Here is a 16,889-nt window from a genome sequence, read left to right as displayed (position 1 = left end):
TTTGCCTGCACAGTTTCTTTTGAGAAATCAGCTGACAGTCTTATTGGGACCCCTTTGTACATAATTTTCTTCTCTCTTACTGCTTTTAAGTTTCTCTCTTTATCCTTAATTTTTGACATTTTGATTATAATGTGTCTTGGAGTGGTTCTCCCTGGGTCCAGTTTTTTTTAACTATCTGTGCTTCCTGGATCTGTAAGTCTGTTTCCTTCTCTAAGTTAGGGAAGTTCTGCTTCATTATTTTTTCACACAATTTTTCAGTTTCTAGTTCTTCTTCACCACCTGGCAGCCCTATGATTTGGATGTCGGCCTGCTTATAGCTGTTTGATAAGTTTCTGAGCCTCTCCTCATTTTCCTCAGTTTTGTTTCCTCTCTCTGCACTGGTTGACTGTTTGTTCCTTCCCTATGTTCCAATGTGTTGATTTGATCCCTGGTTTTCTTTCCCTCACCACTAGTTTCGTATGTGTTTTTGTTCATTTCAGCAGGACTAGTCTTCATTCTTTCCCCATCTTGTTTAAGATCTGCTATTAGGTCTGTAAGCATTTTTATAATCAAAGCTCTGAACTGAGCCTCAGAAAGATTTCCTATCTGCTGAGCCATTAGGTTAGATATTTGCTGTCTGGTCAGCTGCGTCATCAGGATCTCTCTCATGATCTGTGCCATCCTGACTGTTTTGTGTTTACCTTTGCTTCTTGGGCAGGGCTGTCACACCTCCTACACTATAGGTAGCAGAGCCCCGTGCACTTGTCACAACTGGGCGACCCGTCTCACCATGCTGTGGCATTTTATGCAGGGGTGGGGGTTCAAGATAAATTCCTGATGTTTACTCTCCGCTGAGAGACCGGGAGCCTCCCCCTGTGTCCCCACCCCCTCCAGGCCTCACAGTCCAAGGCAATGGAGGTCTGCCTTCCCCAGCTTTGGAATCGCAAGCTGACAGGTCTGGTCTGTAGCTGGGGGTGCTCCCCAGATGCTTCTTGCTTCCCCCTAAATACTAGTGTCTGTGCTTACCGCTGTCCTGCCTCCGTCACTGCTGCTGCTGCTGCGGACAGAACAGCTTGAACTCACCTCCCGGCTTCACCCCTTCTACCTGTCTGGATGAACACCACTTCTTTATAACTTCATATGTTGGACTTCCATTTATTTTCTGGAGCTTCTGGTTATTTCTGGTTTTGCAGTAGTTGTATTCCTTCTTAGTTGTGGAGGGAGACAGAGCATGTCAGTCTAGGCCTCCATCTTGGCCTGAAGTCCCCTGTGTTTGTTTGCTTCCGTATCCCAGGGAGAGCTGTTGTTCCTACTACATCGTAAGGGGCAGAGCCTTAGGTATTCATCAGTAATAGGCAACCTGTTTCACCACGTTGTGGTACTTTATGCGGGGGCAGAGGGGTCTGAGAAGGAACAATGCCGCTTGCCCAGCACTCGCACTTGTTTCAGGCACTTCTCCCACTTCTGCACCGGACTGGCGCCCTTCTAGCTGCTGCCCTGGCTGTTGTTCCCAAAGTGGGTGGGTCTACGGATATTCTAGGTCCATGGGGGCCCTGTCTGGATGAGTATTTCTTCTTTATATCTTTGTTTGCTGGACTTCCAAGTGGTTTGATTTTCTGGAACTTCTGGTTGTTTCTAGTTCTGAGGTAGTTGTAGTCCTTCTTAGTTCTGGAAGGAGACGCAGCATGTCTGTCTATGCCTCCATCTTGGCTGGAAATCCCAAGAATTTTCCAATATTAATGAAAGTTTCTAAGCCACAGATCTATGAAGCCTAGAAAATACTAAGTAGGATAAACACCAAAAAAGCTACACTGTATATCATATTCAACATATATTCCATGTCTACAGTGTAGACAATCAAAGACAGAGAAAATCTTGGGAAAAGACCTGAGAAGGGGGAAAAAAAATCTTACCTTTAGAGGGACAAGGGTAAGAATTACATCAGAATTCTCTTCAAAGCCCTGGCTGCTGTGGCTCAGTGGACTGAGCGTCGGCCTGCGAGCCAAGTGTCACTGCTTCAATTCCCAGTCAGGGCACATGACTAGGTTGCAGGTCAGGTCCCCAATTGGGGGCGCAAGTGAGAGGCAACCACACAGTGATGTTTCTCTCCCTCTTTTTCTCCTTTCCCCTGTCTCTAAAAATAAATAAGTAAACAAACAAATAAATAAATAATTTTTAAAAATTCTCTTCATAAACCATGCAAGCAAGAGTGGAATCAAATATGTAAAGTGTTAAAAGAAAAAATACACTAACAATAGAATAAAATAGTTTACAAATGGAATATTACATGGCCACCATAAAAGAGAAGTAAATCTTACCTTTTGCGACAGCATGGATAGACCTGGAGAGTATTACACTAAATGAAATAAGCCAGTGAGATAAAGACAAATACCATATTATCTCACTTATATGTGGAATTATGAACAAAATACATAAACTGATGAACAAAATAGGAACAGAGACATGAATACATTGAACAGACTGACAGCAGTCAGAGGGGAGGAGAGTGGGGAGACTGGGTGTAAGAAGGTGAAGGGATTAGCCAAAGAATATATATGCATAACTCAGAAACACAGACAACAGTGTGGGGAAGACTAGAGGGAAAGGGGAATAGAGGTAGGTGAAAACAGGAAAAATGGGGATGGAAAGAAACTTTGCTTTGGACAATGGGCACACGATGCAGTGTACAGATGTTTTATTGAGTTGTACACTTGAAACCTGTATAGTTTTGTGAACTAATGTCACCTAAAAATACTAGAAACTGACTTAACTAAATAAAAAACTAATGAAATAGTTTACAGAAAAGAAAATGCAAATGGTTTTTAAACATTAGTAAATATGCTCAACTCCACTCACAATAAATGAACCATAAAACTGTGCTGATATACCATTTTTTACCTATAAATTTGAAAAATATTTTAAAATAATATAACACACTGTTCAATTTTGTGAAATTCAGGCACTCTTATACATTACTGTGGAGATAAAACTGACACAGTCTTTATGAAAGGCACTTTGGTAATATTTACTAAAATGACAAATACACAGTTCCTTTGACTCAGCAATCTCTCTTATGGAAACTTAAATATTTAAGTATTTATGCACAATATGAAAAATGTGTGTAGAATATTTCTCACTGTAGCACTCTTTGGGGTTAGCAAGACATTGGAAATAGTCCTTGTGTCCATCAAGAGATACTGGCTACACGAATTCTAAGAACCCCATAAAATAGAATCTTAAGCAGCTTGTTAAAGGGAAAAAATAGGGAAGTTTTCTGTGTACTGCTGTAAACTAATCTCCAAAGAATACTACTAAGGAAAAAATACAATCCTGAACAATATCTATGTTATGCCATAATTTGTGTCCTAACAAGTAAATTTTTATATTTATACATATAAGTAAAATATTTGGAAATATATACAAGGAACAAATACAATAGCTTTGGTTGCCTTCAGGAAAAAAAATTGGATAGTTGAGGGACAAGGGGCAGGAAGGAGAATTTTAGCTATTTTCACTTTCTTACCTTTTTGAACCACATAAATGTAGTATTTATTTACAAAAAACATAAACAGAGTTTGATTTTTAAAAACAACTACATATTTCTCTTTGAAGAAATGGAAGTACAGTGCATGATGCAAAGATCTTGAGAGTAACTGCAGAAAATGTTTGTTCCTCCATACAAGCCCAGATGCACAAATTGACACATCATTAAAATGCAAGAGTCAAACTCATCCAGCCTCCAAGGAAGCTCTACATGCTGCTGCCCCTTTCCATCTCTTTCCCTGTAATTCTTGTCTTTCCTAAGTCATATTCAGCTTTTGTGCTGTCCATTTCTTTCTGCTCTCCATTTCTCATAAAGAAGTCCTGGTACTTCCTTCATTTACAATTGTCCCAATGTTACATCACATTGCTGGTTCAAAATGCCCTGCCTCCCACTCCACGTTCAGCCTCAAGACCAGCAAAGCTCCCCAGCTTCCTAAAGTGACCTTCCCTCTTCTTTATTTTGTCTTCACTTGCCTTCATGTCACTCCAGCATAATTCATTTTCATTTTTTCTTCTCTAGTCTATTTCCTTCCCTACATGTAGAATATGCATGTGGTATAAATAATAACAATATTTATCAAACACTCACGATATAGAGAGAACTTCACATACATTTAATTTAAACTTCATTATGCTATGAATTAGGTATTATTATCTCTGCTTGTTAAGGTTGAGGAGACTGAGGCTTAGAGAGGTTAAGACACTTGACCGAAGTAACACAGCAAGGAAGTGATGGAGCAGTATTCTAACACAGATCTTCCAACATCAAATCCTGGGTCCTCAGCTGCTTCACTACACTGTTGGATTTAACAAGTTAAAAGAAGGTTTTTCCCCTAACAGCAGCTGCCTTAGGGATTTTTCTGTTCAACCTACAAAAGGAAAAAAAGCTTCCTCCCCCCTTTATTCTACAGGCCTCTTTAATATTTGTTTCTTCCATGTAGTTGATGGAATGCTCTCAGGATTCTCCATGAATGATTAGAAACAAAAAGCAAATTACTTCTGGTTGATAATTCCCATATTCTCCTGAAATTCATGTCCAACAAATCCAGAGGTCAGTTCTCAACCTATTGTACTGCCCTCTCAGCTGAAGTTAACTTCTGATCACTCGGCTTTCACACACATTTTGTGTCTTCCATGAGTAAACATTTTGTTTCTCTTCTACTACACAGATCCTTCCTCAGTATCCTTTGCTGTATCCTCCTCTCCATAACATCCTATGTTTGGAGCATCTAAAGGCTCAGTCCTCAGATCTTTTCTCTACACTCACTTCTAGGAAAATTTCATCTACTGTACTCCCAAAGCTTTAAATAACAGTTCACTAGCTGAGACTTCCCAGATTACAATTGTAGTCCTTTCGTCTCCCCAAACAATAATGTTTTCCAGGAGCTGGGTATTACTCCAAGTGTGAACAACCATGGTGATTGATGATGATTCCTCAAAAGAATACACAGAATATGCAATGCAATTACTTCACTTTCAAATATTTCTAAGAAGCATTTTAAATATCATATAAATACTGTGTGTAATTTCAGTAATGCTCATTAGAATACTTTTCCCATAATTTCTACGACTCCTTCTTCCCAATACTATATTTTCCCTCCAGGTTTCTCCACCCTTACACATCCCCAAATTAAGCTTGATTTGTAATTAGTATCCTACTAAGTTATTTGTTTATATTCTCAATTTTTTCCAACTTTGCTATTTGTTATCATTAGCAAGAATGCTAAGTTTAATGGAACATTTATCTGCTTCACATGTTATAGTTCTACGCTTTTTTTCAGTGATTCAATGGGTAATTGCCAAGTTACAATTTTTAAAATAATGACCTAAAAACATAAGATAGGAAGATTAGAAAAACTATAAAATTGTAAATTTTATTAAGGGTAAAATAATATTAGAGAATAAGATAATATGAGAGGTGTGACTTAATTCTAGAAGCCATGAATCAAATGTGGTGAAGAATGAATAAGAAAGAAAAGAGGGTAAAGATAAAATTATTTATTTGTTTATTTATTTATTTTATTTTATTGTTGTTCAATTACAATTTCCCCAATTTTTCCCGTTGCTCTCCCCCATCCTACCCACCCCCAGCTCCCACAGACAATCTCCACTCTATTGTTCATGTCCATGGGTCCTTTTACTTGTTCCATGACTAGACACCTCCCTTTCTTTTCCCTGTTATCACTTTCTTTCTCCCCTCTGGTTGCTGTTAGTTTGTTCCTTTTATTCATGTCACTGGTTCTATTTTGTTCATTTGTTTGTTTTGTTCATCAGGTTCCACTTATAGGTGGTATCATATGGTATTTGTCTTCTACCTCCTGGCTTATTTCACTTAGCATAATACTCTCCAGTTCCATCTATGCTGTCACAAAGGATAGGAATTCCTTCTTTCCTTCTGCTGTGTAGTATTCCATTGTGTAGGTGTACCAGTTTTGGAATACACTCATTTACTGATGGGCACTTAGGCTGTTTCCAGAACTTGGCTATTGTAAATAGCTCTGCTATGAACATAGGGGTGCATAGGTTCTTTTGAATTGGTGTTTTAGGATTCTTAGGGTGTGATCCCAGCAGTGAGATCTCTGCCACAAAAGGCAGTTCCACTTTTAGTTTTTTAAGGAAAATCCATCCTTTTTTCCAGAGGCAGCACCAGTCTGCATTACCACCAACAATGCACTAGGGTTCCCTTATAGCCACTTGCTCACCAGCAGTTGTTGATTTTTGATTTGCTAATGATGGCCACTCTGACCAGCATGAGGTGGTATTTCATTGCGGTTTTAATTTTCATCTCTCTGATGGCTAGTGATGTTGACCATCTTTCATATTTCTATGGCCCTCTGTATGTCCTCTTTGGAGACATGTCTGTTCAGTTCCTTTGCCCATTTTTTAACTGGATTGCTTGTCTTCCTAGTGTTAAGTATATGACCTCTTTATATATTTTGGAGATCAAAGCTTCGCCTGAGTCATCATTGGCAAACATGTTTTCCAATATGATTGGTTCTCTTCTCATATTGCTGATGTTTTATTTAGCTGTACAGAAGCATTTTAATTTTATATAGTCCCATTTAATTATGCTTTGCTTTATATCCCTTGCTCTAGGAGATGTATCAGGAAAAATATTGCTGCATGGGATATATGAAATTTTATAGCCTTTTTTTCCCTAGGACTTTTATTGTGTCACGGCTTATATTTAAGTCTTTCATCCATCTTTAGTTTATTCTGGTGTATGGTGAAAGATGGTGGTCTAGTTTCATTTGTTTGCATGTACCTGTCCAGATCTCCCAACACCATTTATTGAAGAGACTATTTTTACTCAGTTTTATCCTCTTGCCCCATTAGTCAAATATTAATTGACCACAGAGACTTGGGTTTATTTCTGCGCTTTATATTCTGTTCCACTGATCTATGTGTCTGTCTTTATGCCAGTACCAGGCTGTTTTGACTACAGTGGCATGTAATATAGTTTGATATCAGGTATTGTGAACCCTCCTACTTTGTTCTTTCTCAAGATTGCTGAGGCTATTTGGGGTCATTTATTAAAGGTTCCATATAAAAATTTTAAATATTTGTTCTAGATCTGTAAAATATGTCACTGATATTTTAATTGGGATTGCATTGAATCTATAGATTGCTTTGGGTAGTATAGATACTTTAATGATGTTGATTCTTCCAATCCATGAACTCGGTATATGATTCCATTTATTTGTGTCTTCCTTAATTTCTTTCTTCAGTGTGTGTAGTTTTTTGGATACAGTATCTTTTATCTCCTTGGTTAAGTTTATTCCTAGATACTTTATTTTTCTTCTTGCTATAGTAAATGAGATGTTTTCCCTAGTTTCTGTTTTTGATATTTCATTGTTGATGTATCAAAATTACTTTGAGTTCTGAATATTGACTTTGTATCCCACTATTTTGCCAAATATACTTATTAGGTCAAACAGTTTTTTGGTGGAGCCTATAGAGTTTTCTATGTATACTATCATGTCATCTGCAAACAATGATAGTTTTGCTTCCTCCTTTCTGATGTGGATGCCTTTTATTTCTTTTTCTTGTCTGATCACTGGGGCTAGATCTTCCAAAACTATGTTGAATAGAAGTGGAGAAACTGGACACCCTTGTCTTGTTCCTGACTTTAGGGAAAAATCTTTTAGTTTTTGCCCATTGAGTATGATGTTGGCTGTAGGTTTCTCGTATATGGCCTTTATTATGTTGAGGTATGCACCTTCTATTCCCACTTAGCTGAATGTTTCTATGATACATGGGTGCTGTACTTTATCAGATGCTTTTAAGATGATATCATGAGATTTTTGTCTTTCATTTTGTTTCTGTGATGTATTGCATTTATTGATTTCTGAATACTGTACCATCCTTACATCCCTGGGATGAATCTCATTTGATGATGGCGTATGATCTTTTTAATGTATCACAGGATCTGGGTTGCCAATATTTTGTTCAGGTATTTCACATCTAAGTTCATCAGGGATATTGGTCTGCAGTTTTCTTTCTTTGTTTTGTCTTTCCCTGATTTTGGAATTAGGATATTACTGGTCTCATAAAGAGAGTTGAGGAGTCTCTTTTCTTCTTGAATTTTTTAGAATAGTTAGAGGAAGATAGGAGGTAGCTCCTCCGTAAATGTTTGGTAAAATTCACTTGTGAAGTTTTCCAGTCCAGGTCTTTGTTTGCCAGCAGTTTTTTTTATTACTGCTTCAATTTTGCTAGTTGTTATATGACTATTAAGGATTTATGCTTCTTCTTGATTCAGTGTTGAAAGATTGTATGTTTCCAGAAATTTGTCCATTTTACCCAGGTTGTCGAATTTCTTGGCATATAGTTGTTCATAGTGTTTTCATAGAATCCTTTATATTTCTGTGGTATCAGTTGTGATTTCTCCTTTTTCATTTCTGATTTTATTTGGATCCTCTCTCTTTTTTTCATGATGAGCTTTGTTAAATATTTGTCAGTTTTTGTTTATCTTTTGATAGAACCAGCTCCCTTTGAATTGTTCTTTTAGTCTCTATGTCACTTAGTTCTGCTCTGATCTTGATTATTTTCTTTCTTGTACTTGTTCTAGGCTTTGTTTGTTGTTGTTCCTCTAGTTCTTGTAGCTGTAGTGTTAGGTTGTTTATTTGAAATTTTTCTCTTTTTTAGGTGGGCTGGTATTGTTATGTACTTCCCTCTCAGGCTGCCTTCACTCTGTCCCATAGGTTTTGGGCTGTGTGTATTCATTTTCATTTGTTTCCAGAAACTTTTTAAATTCTTTCCTTGATCTCATTATTAACCCCTTCATTATCTAATAGCATGTTATTCAGTATCCCTGAATTTAAATGTTTTTTGAGTGTTTTCCTCGAGGTTGGTTTGTAGTTTCAAGCCTTTATGATCTCAGAGAATGCCTGATGTTTTTAATTTTCTCGAATTTGTTGAGGCTTGTTTTGTGTCCTACCATGTGCTCTATTTGAGAATGTTCCATGTGCATTTGAAAAGAATGTATATTTTGCTTCTTTGGGTGAAAGGTTCTGTATTTATCAATTAAGTCCATTTGATCTAGAGTGTCACTCAGTGCCACAACATCCTTCTTGATTCTTTGTTTGGAAGATCTATCCATTGTTGACAGTGGAGTGTTAAAGTGCCCTGCGATAAGTGTGTTGCTGTCTGTATCTTTATTGAAGTCCTCCAAGATTTTTCTTATATATTTGGGTGCTCCTGTGTTGGGTGCATATATGTTTACAATAGTTATATTTTCTTGAGGGGTTCTTCCCTTAAGTATTATGAAGTGTTCTTTGTCTGATTTTATGGCCTTTGTTTTGAAGTCTATTTTGTCCAATGTAAGTATTGCTACACCTGCTTTTTTTTTCCATGTTGGTTTGCTTGAATTTTTTTTTTCCATCCCTTCACTTTCAGATCTTTTGTTCTGAGATGGGCTTCCTGTAGACAGCATATATGCAGGTCATGCTTTCTTATCCATTCAGCCTCCCTATGTATTTTTATTGGAGTATTTAATCCATTTACATTTAAGAAGGTTATTGATATCGCTTATTCAATACCATTTTTTCCTTTGGTACCTGTATCCCCACCCCACCCCACCCCTGCCCATCTCTTTCTGAATCTTCTTAAAGCATTCTCTTTAGCATCTCTTGCAATGTTGATTTGGTGGAGATGTATTCTTTTAGCCTTCTTTTTCTGGGAAACTTATTTCACCCTCTGTGTCAAATGACAGCCTTGCTGAATATAGTAGTCTTGGTTGTAGGCCTTTGCTTTCATTTGGTTGGAATATTTTTTGCCATTCCCTCTTGGCGTTTAGTGTTTCTTTTGATGAATCAGCTCATAACCTTATCAGAGCTCCCTTGTATGTTATTAGCTGTTTCTCTCTTGCTGCCTTTGTCTTTGAGTTTTGCCATTTTAATTAGGATGTGTCTTGGAGTGGGTCTCTTTGGATTCATCTTCATTTGGGACTCTCTGTGCTTTATGGACTTGTGTGACTTTTTCTCTGATTAAATTAGGGTAGTTTTCTGTCATTACTTTTTCCAACAGGCTTTTTATCCCTTGCTCCTCTTATTTTCCTTCTGGTATCCCTGTGATATGGATATTATTGTGCTTCATGTTTCCTGAAGCTCTCTTGAGCCCCCTTCATTCTTTTTCAGTCTTTTTTCATTTTGTTGCTCTGTGTGGGGAAATTTTTCTACATTGTCCTCCAGCTCGCTAATCCAATCCTCTGTTGATCTAGCTTGCTTTTAATTCCTTCTATTGTGTTCTTCATTTCAGCAACTGTATTCTTCATTTCCTCCTGTCTCTTATTGATATTTTCTACGTCCTTTTTCATGCTGGTGTAGTTTTCAGTATTTTCCTTGTAGCTTCCCTGGAGTTCTTTGTAGTTCTCACTGATGACATTGAGCTTCCTTAGAATCATTATTTGAACTCAAGGTTTGGTAGTTTGCTTGCCTCAATTTTATTTAGCAGTCTTTCTGGGGATTCCTCCTTCGCTTTCAGTGATGGTTGTTTCTTTGTCTCCTCATTTTATGATCTAGGGAGAAGGAATACTGAAAGTGAGGAATGAAAGCCAGGTTAAGACAGAGAAAATTTTACATTTAAAACAAAAAATAGAAAGGGCAGGATGAAGGCCAGATGGGGTAGGAGAGAGGAACAATAAAAGTTGAGACTGGAGCCCTGGCTGGTGTGGCTCAGTGGATTGAGTGCCAGCCTACAAACCAAAGGATCGCCAGTTCAATTCCCTTTCAGAGCACATGCCTGGGTTGTGGGCAACCTCATATTGATGTTTCTTTCCCTCTCTTTCTCCCTTCCTTCCCCTCTCTCTAAAAATAAATAAATAATTTTTTTTAAAAATTAAAATTTTTTTAAAAAAATATTTTGAGATTTGAAATACAAAAGTAGTAGCTATCTAGATATGAGCTTGAAGAAATGTATCAACACCCACTTTATCCTTATCTACTGAGCAAAGATTGATAAAGATGGAGAGAGAATAAGGGTATTTTAAGAACAGGAAAAAAGAACTTGAGATGACTAATGGCAATCACGAGTGGTTTTAAGAGGCTGGAGTTGGGAGAAATAATAAGAGTGTGGAATGGAAACAAGTCATAGCTAGAGAGAAAATTTAATTTAAATCCAAGATAAGAGAAAGGAGAAAAGTAAAATCGAGTAAGAGAAGGGATGAGGTTTGCAATAAACTAATATAAAACCTGGTGACACATTAGACCCAAACTTGAAAGGCAATATGTGAATGTTAAAAAGCTATGAGGGGAGAAGTTTGCACCTTGCTGCACCTGTCTATTCTCTCTTTTCTGAGTTTAGTAGATGAGGGTCCAAAGAACTGTACTTCTGGTGTCTGGCAAAGGGTCTTTTCAGAACCTTTTCTTCTTTCCCCTGTAGAAATGTTTCCAGCAGGATACTCCTGAGCTGGGACTTGATGATCTTCAGAGCCTAGAATACCACAGGTAGAGGGTGGGCTCACCTGTCTGTTGGATGGTTCAAATCTCTGGCATTCAGCTCCTGCCTCCCAGTCCTGAGGCTGCTGCTCTTTTGCTGGCAGCTATGCCAAACTCTCCACTTTGAACAGCCCTCCACTCTGAGCTGTGCTGGGTTGAGTCCCAACCACTGGTCCTTCACTGCACTCCAGCCCTCTGAGTTTTTGTTTAGCAGAGCCACTGTGCCCATGAGCAAGCATGTGAGCCCTTTCAAAAGAGTCTCTGTGTGGCCTCCATGCTGCAGCACTGGTCCCTGGGGGTCCCATTCTCCATATATTCCCCCTCCCCCAAAATCATATGGTCTCTCATGGTCAGGGCTGGCCTCCATCTTCTCAAGCCTCTGACAGTTTTGTAAAAAGTTTCTCACTGGATCCTCCCTGGATAGTGCCATGAAGATCCCTGCAGTGATACAGTAACACTGGGCAGTGGCAGAGTGCTGACCCTGCTTCCTCCAGAGATCTTCAGCCTAGGACTGGCCTGCTCTTGCTGCACAGTTCTAGGACCCACACCTCCTAGGCCTTCTCTCTCCACCCAGGAGGCTAGCCAATCCACAGCTGCCCCTCCTACACTGTGTAACCAGAAGCACTGGGCTGGGAAGACCTGGTGGTTCCACTTAGAAATCATGGGCCACCGGTTTTTGCCTACTCCCGTGCAGTCCCTGCACTCTCATTCATGTTCATGCTCACTCACAGCTGCTTTCACTCACTCTCCACTCCATGTTTTTACTCCAAGTCCAGTCTGCTATGGCAGCAAGTAGACATCTTCCTGCTCTGAGAAAATTATTTAAATAGAAGGTAAGAGCGTCTACCATTTGCCCTTTACATTATTTCCCCCTGCATTTTCCATTTTTCATCTGGAAACAATGTCCTTCCTAAAGTATTCTCTGTAGCATTTCTTCTAGTTAAGCCTACTGGCCACATATTCCCTGTTTTGTCAGAAAATGTGTTTATTAAACCTTCATCCTTTAAAATATTTCATTGGGTATAGAATTCCTGGTTGGCAGCCATGTCATTCCTACCACTCTAAAGGTGTTATTTTATTTTCTTTCTTATAGCTTCTGTAATTTCAGTCAACAAGTCAGTTATAAATTTTATTGTTGCTACTTTGCAGGTAATGTGTCTTTCATTTTGAGATGCTTTTAAGATTTTTCTTTTTGTCTTCGACTTTTCAGCAGCTTCAATATGTTGTCCCTAAATATAATTTCTGTGTGTTTATTCTGCTAGATGTTTACAAAGCTTCTTAAATCTGTAATTGACATTCTCCAGTTCTGGAAATTTCTTGGTTTTTAAATATTGCTTCTTCCCTATTCTCTTTTCTCTTTGGGATTACAGTTATGTGTATGTTAGATATTTTTGTTTTAGGTTTTCTCTTTGTACTTCAGTTTGAGTATTTTCTATACATCTCTCTTCCAATTCACTCGTCCTAATTTTTACTATGTCTATTCTGCTGTTAAGCCATTTCACTAAACTTTTAATTTCAGATAAGAGTTTTTCAAGTTCTGTAATGTCCACTTGATTTTTTTAAAGACTCCTATTTTCTGGTGAAATTTTCCATATTTCCCTATCTCTCGCATATATGTAAAGAGAAAGATATATATAAAACATCATTTTAATGTTCTTATCTATTAACTCCAATAGTTTTATCATGTGATCTATTTCTGCTGTTTTGTCTCTTTATAATCATCATATTTTGCTTCTTTGCATGTCTAAATATTGTTGATTTTTATGTCAGATGTTGTATGTATAAAAGTGGAGGCTAATGATGATGATTCCCCTAAAGAATGTGTCCTTTTTCTTCTCTTAAGAGACTGGGTGAGGAGCTGAGCACCTAAATCCAGCAGGGATTGAATTGGTTTCGGGCTGGGCCACAGTTTTAGTAAGAATCTGTGGACCTCTGGTTGGCCTCTGTTCCTTAAGTGGAGGAGCCTTCCCATGCTTCTGATGGAAAGCCTGGCTGTTGTCATGTCCTCAACACTGAAAGATTGCAGTAAATCTGTCTCTATCCTCCAGAGGTTTTCAAACCAGCTCTCTAGCTTCCTGGCCACACAAAGCTTCAAAATCTACAAAGGTGTTAAAAGGGGGAAGAGCTTTGTGCCTGAAGCAGACCCCATCCTCTAGAGTCTTCTTGTTTCTTAGGAACATAAGCCCATGGGAGGTTTCAGTGCCCTTTAGAAACTTTCTGCCCCACTCTCCAGGATCCTTTGAATACTAAGAACTCAGCAAATATCTTGAGGAAAAAAACAGCTCTGAGTTTGAAGCCCCTCAAGTGTCCAGTTTGTCACACTAGCCATTAGTTGGTTTGAGCATTGCAGGCTTTTCTTTCACAAGGACCCTCAGACAGAGTCAAGTCCAATCCTCAACTGGTGTCCAGAATCAACAAAGGCCACTAAGGCCAAAAATGGATGTCAATCATCAGCTTACCTTGGGACAACTTTCCCCTCTCTATAATTTTAGTTCATCTAGGACTTGTTTCTTCTAAACTCTGATGCTTTTAAAAATATCATTTTTGTAATTTGTCCAGTTTTTCCCAGTTGTTGCAGTACGACTACCAACCTGTCTCAACCAACTACATACTATCCAAAGCAGTCGTTTCATGTTTCATTTTTGAAATTAAGAAAGTCATTATATCAAGGATCCCACCTTCATTTCATAGTGTTTTCTAGTTTTCAAAGGTCTTACACATCCATTGTCTCAATTAAAGCTGGTACCAAAGCTATGACTTAGGTAAACTAGAGCATCTGACTCAGCAGTGACTCTCTAAAAGCCTGCTACCTCAACATGACTATTCATATAAAAGGCCAGGAGGGACTTCCCAAGTTCTTCTGAGACCTAGCTTGTCTACAATCTAATCTAAGGACATAAAAATAAATGGTAGTGTACTCACCAGACTAAACAACAGTCTTCAACAACTGATTTGCACATGCTAGTCTTCATTTATAAGACTGCATTAATGCAGACAGATTCAAGGTGAGATTTAGAATTATTACTGAATCACTATCTCAGATCTTCATAAAGGTGGCTTTACAACATTTATAAAACAGTGGCCTCAGATAGCATTTTCCACTGATGGTAGAAAACACAAAAATAAAATTTTATGTATTTTATATTTAATATATTTTATATATTCAGTAGAATCATGCCCTAAATGAACCTCCTGGCACATTAATTATACAAATTATGCTGGTATATAAACTCACCTCCAGAAAACTACAATGGCTTCTTAGTATAATGGAACTGGAGAGATATGTTTATTCTTACCATCTCTCTGGATAGCTCTACCACGCTGGCCTTTCAAAAACATGTTTGTGCAACATCTTTAAGCACCTTCCTCTAGACAGCTGTAGCAATTCAAGAAAGCTCCTCTCGCTGTGACAGATTCATTGCTGTTCAGCTGAGCTGGCCTTTAAGCAAGGAGGTCAGCAGTACTTATGTCATATCCTCTGAAGGATATCCAGGAAGTCCCTATGCCCAAAACTTCTCCCATAGCATTAATGCAGTTTTTAAAAACAAGAGAGGAGAGAAGAGTGGGTCTTATTCATGAACTGACTAGGCCAAAAAGACAAACTGTTCATATCAAGAATAATTAGCTAAGGCTCTGCCCCTTACAACATAACAGGAGCGACACAGAGGGAAACACACACGGGAGACTTCCAGCCAAGATAGAGGCCTAGACTGACACGCTCCGTCTCCCTCCACAACTAAGAAGGAATACAACTACTGCAAAACCAGAAATAACCAGAAATTCCAGAAAATAAATGGAACTCCAATGTATGAAGTTATAAAGAAGTGGTGCTTGTCCAGACAGGTAGGAAGAGAGAAGCTGGGGCAAAGACGTCAAGCTGTGCTGGCAGCGGCAGCAGTGGCGATGGCAGTGGGATGGCAATAAGCACAGACACCCATATTTAAGGGGAGTTGAGAAGCACCTGGGGAGCACCCCCAGCTGCAGACCAGACCTGTCAGCTCGCGATTCCAATGCTGGGGAAGGTGGACCCCCCATTGCCTCAGACTGTGAGGCGTGGAGGTGGGTAGATGGAGGAGGAGGCTCCTGGTCTCCCAGCAGAGAGTAAATGGCAGGAATGCATCTTGGACCCCCACCCCCACAGAAAATGCCACAGCGTGGTGAAAAGGGTTGGGCAGTTGTGACGAGTGCACGGGGCTCCGCCACCTATAGCATAGGAGGTGTGACAGCCCCACTGAGAAATCAGCAAAGGTAAACACAAAACTGTCAGGATGGCACAGATCATGATAGAGATCCCGATGATGCAGCTGATAAGACAGCAAATATCTAATCTAACAAAGCAGGATAGGAAATCTTTCTGAGGCACAGTTCAGAGCTTTGGTTATAAAAATGCTTACAGACATAACAACAGATTTTAAACAAGATGGGGGAAAAATGAAGGCTAGTCCTGCTGAAATGAACAAAAACAGATATGAAACTAGTGGTGAGGGAAAGAAAACCAGGGATCAAATCAACAAATCAGAACATAGGGAAGGAACAAACAGTCAGCCAATGCAGAAAGAGGAAATGAGAAGTGAGGAAAATGAGGAGAGGCTCAGAAACCTATGGGACAGCCATAAGTGGGTAAACATCCAAATCATAGGGTTGCCAGAAGGTGAAGAAGAAGATCTGGAAATTGAAAAATTGCGTGATAAAAATAATGAAGCCGAACTTCCCTAACTTGGGGAAGGAAATAGACTTACAGGTCCAGGAAGCACTGATAGTAAAAAAAAAGACTGGACCCAGAGAGAACCACTCCAAGACACATTATAATCAAAATGTCAAAAATTAAGGATAAAGAGAAAATCTTAAAAGCAGTAAGAGAGAAGAGAATTACATACAAAGGGGTCCCAATAAGACTATCAACTGATTTTTCAAAAGAAACTGTGCAGGCAAGAAGTGACTAGCAAGAAATATTCAAAGTAATGAAAAGCAAAAACCTACAACCATGATTACTCTATCCAGCAAAGCTGTCATTCAGAATAGAAGTACAGAGAAAGTACTTCCAGGACAAAGTAAAACTAAAGTTCATCAGATCTAAACCACTGTTATATGAAATGTTAAAGGGATTTGTTTAGGAGAAGGAGGATCAGAACTATAAACATTAAAATGAAAACTGTATCACAACAACCAACAACAGAAGCTAGGGAACTGAAACAAAGGCAAATTAAGTAGGCAATGAGAGTAGGAAAAGAATTATAGGTATGGGGAACATTTCGGGGGGGAGGTCAGCAGGGAGGAGGAAGGGGGAAAGGGAGGAAGATGGTACAGGAATTAAGAAGCATAGTAGGAGGGAGTGGAGTAGACAGGAAGATGTTGAGAAGAACTATATGCAAAACCAATGGGCATGGACTAAGTGGGGGGGACAACTGGAAGGGGGGGCCTGAGTGGAGGGTA

At 38.9% G+C, this 16,889-nt stretch overlaps 1 pseudogene; it reads left to right on the top strand.

Annotated features, from left to right (window-relative positions):
* LOC150012667 (tubulin-specific chaperone E-like) overlaps window positions 1-16,889 on the top strand; it is a 36,551-nt pseudogene that overhangs the window by 7,988 nt on the left and 11,674 nt on the right.

Source organism: Furipterus horrens, unplaced genomic scaffold (assembly GCF_987537825.1).
Source record: "Furipterus horrens unplaced genomic scaffold, mFurHor1.1.pri manual_scaffold_4, whole genome shotgun sequence".
Classification (NCBI taxonomy): domain Eukaryota; kingdom Metazoa; phylum Chordata; class Mammalia; order Chiroptera; family Furipteridae; genus Furipterus; species Furipterus horrens.
This window is presented reverse-complemented; position numbering and strand designations above follow the sequence as displayed.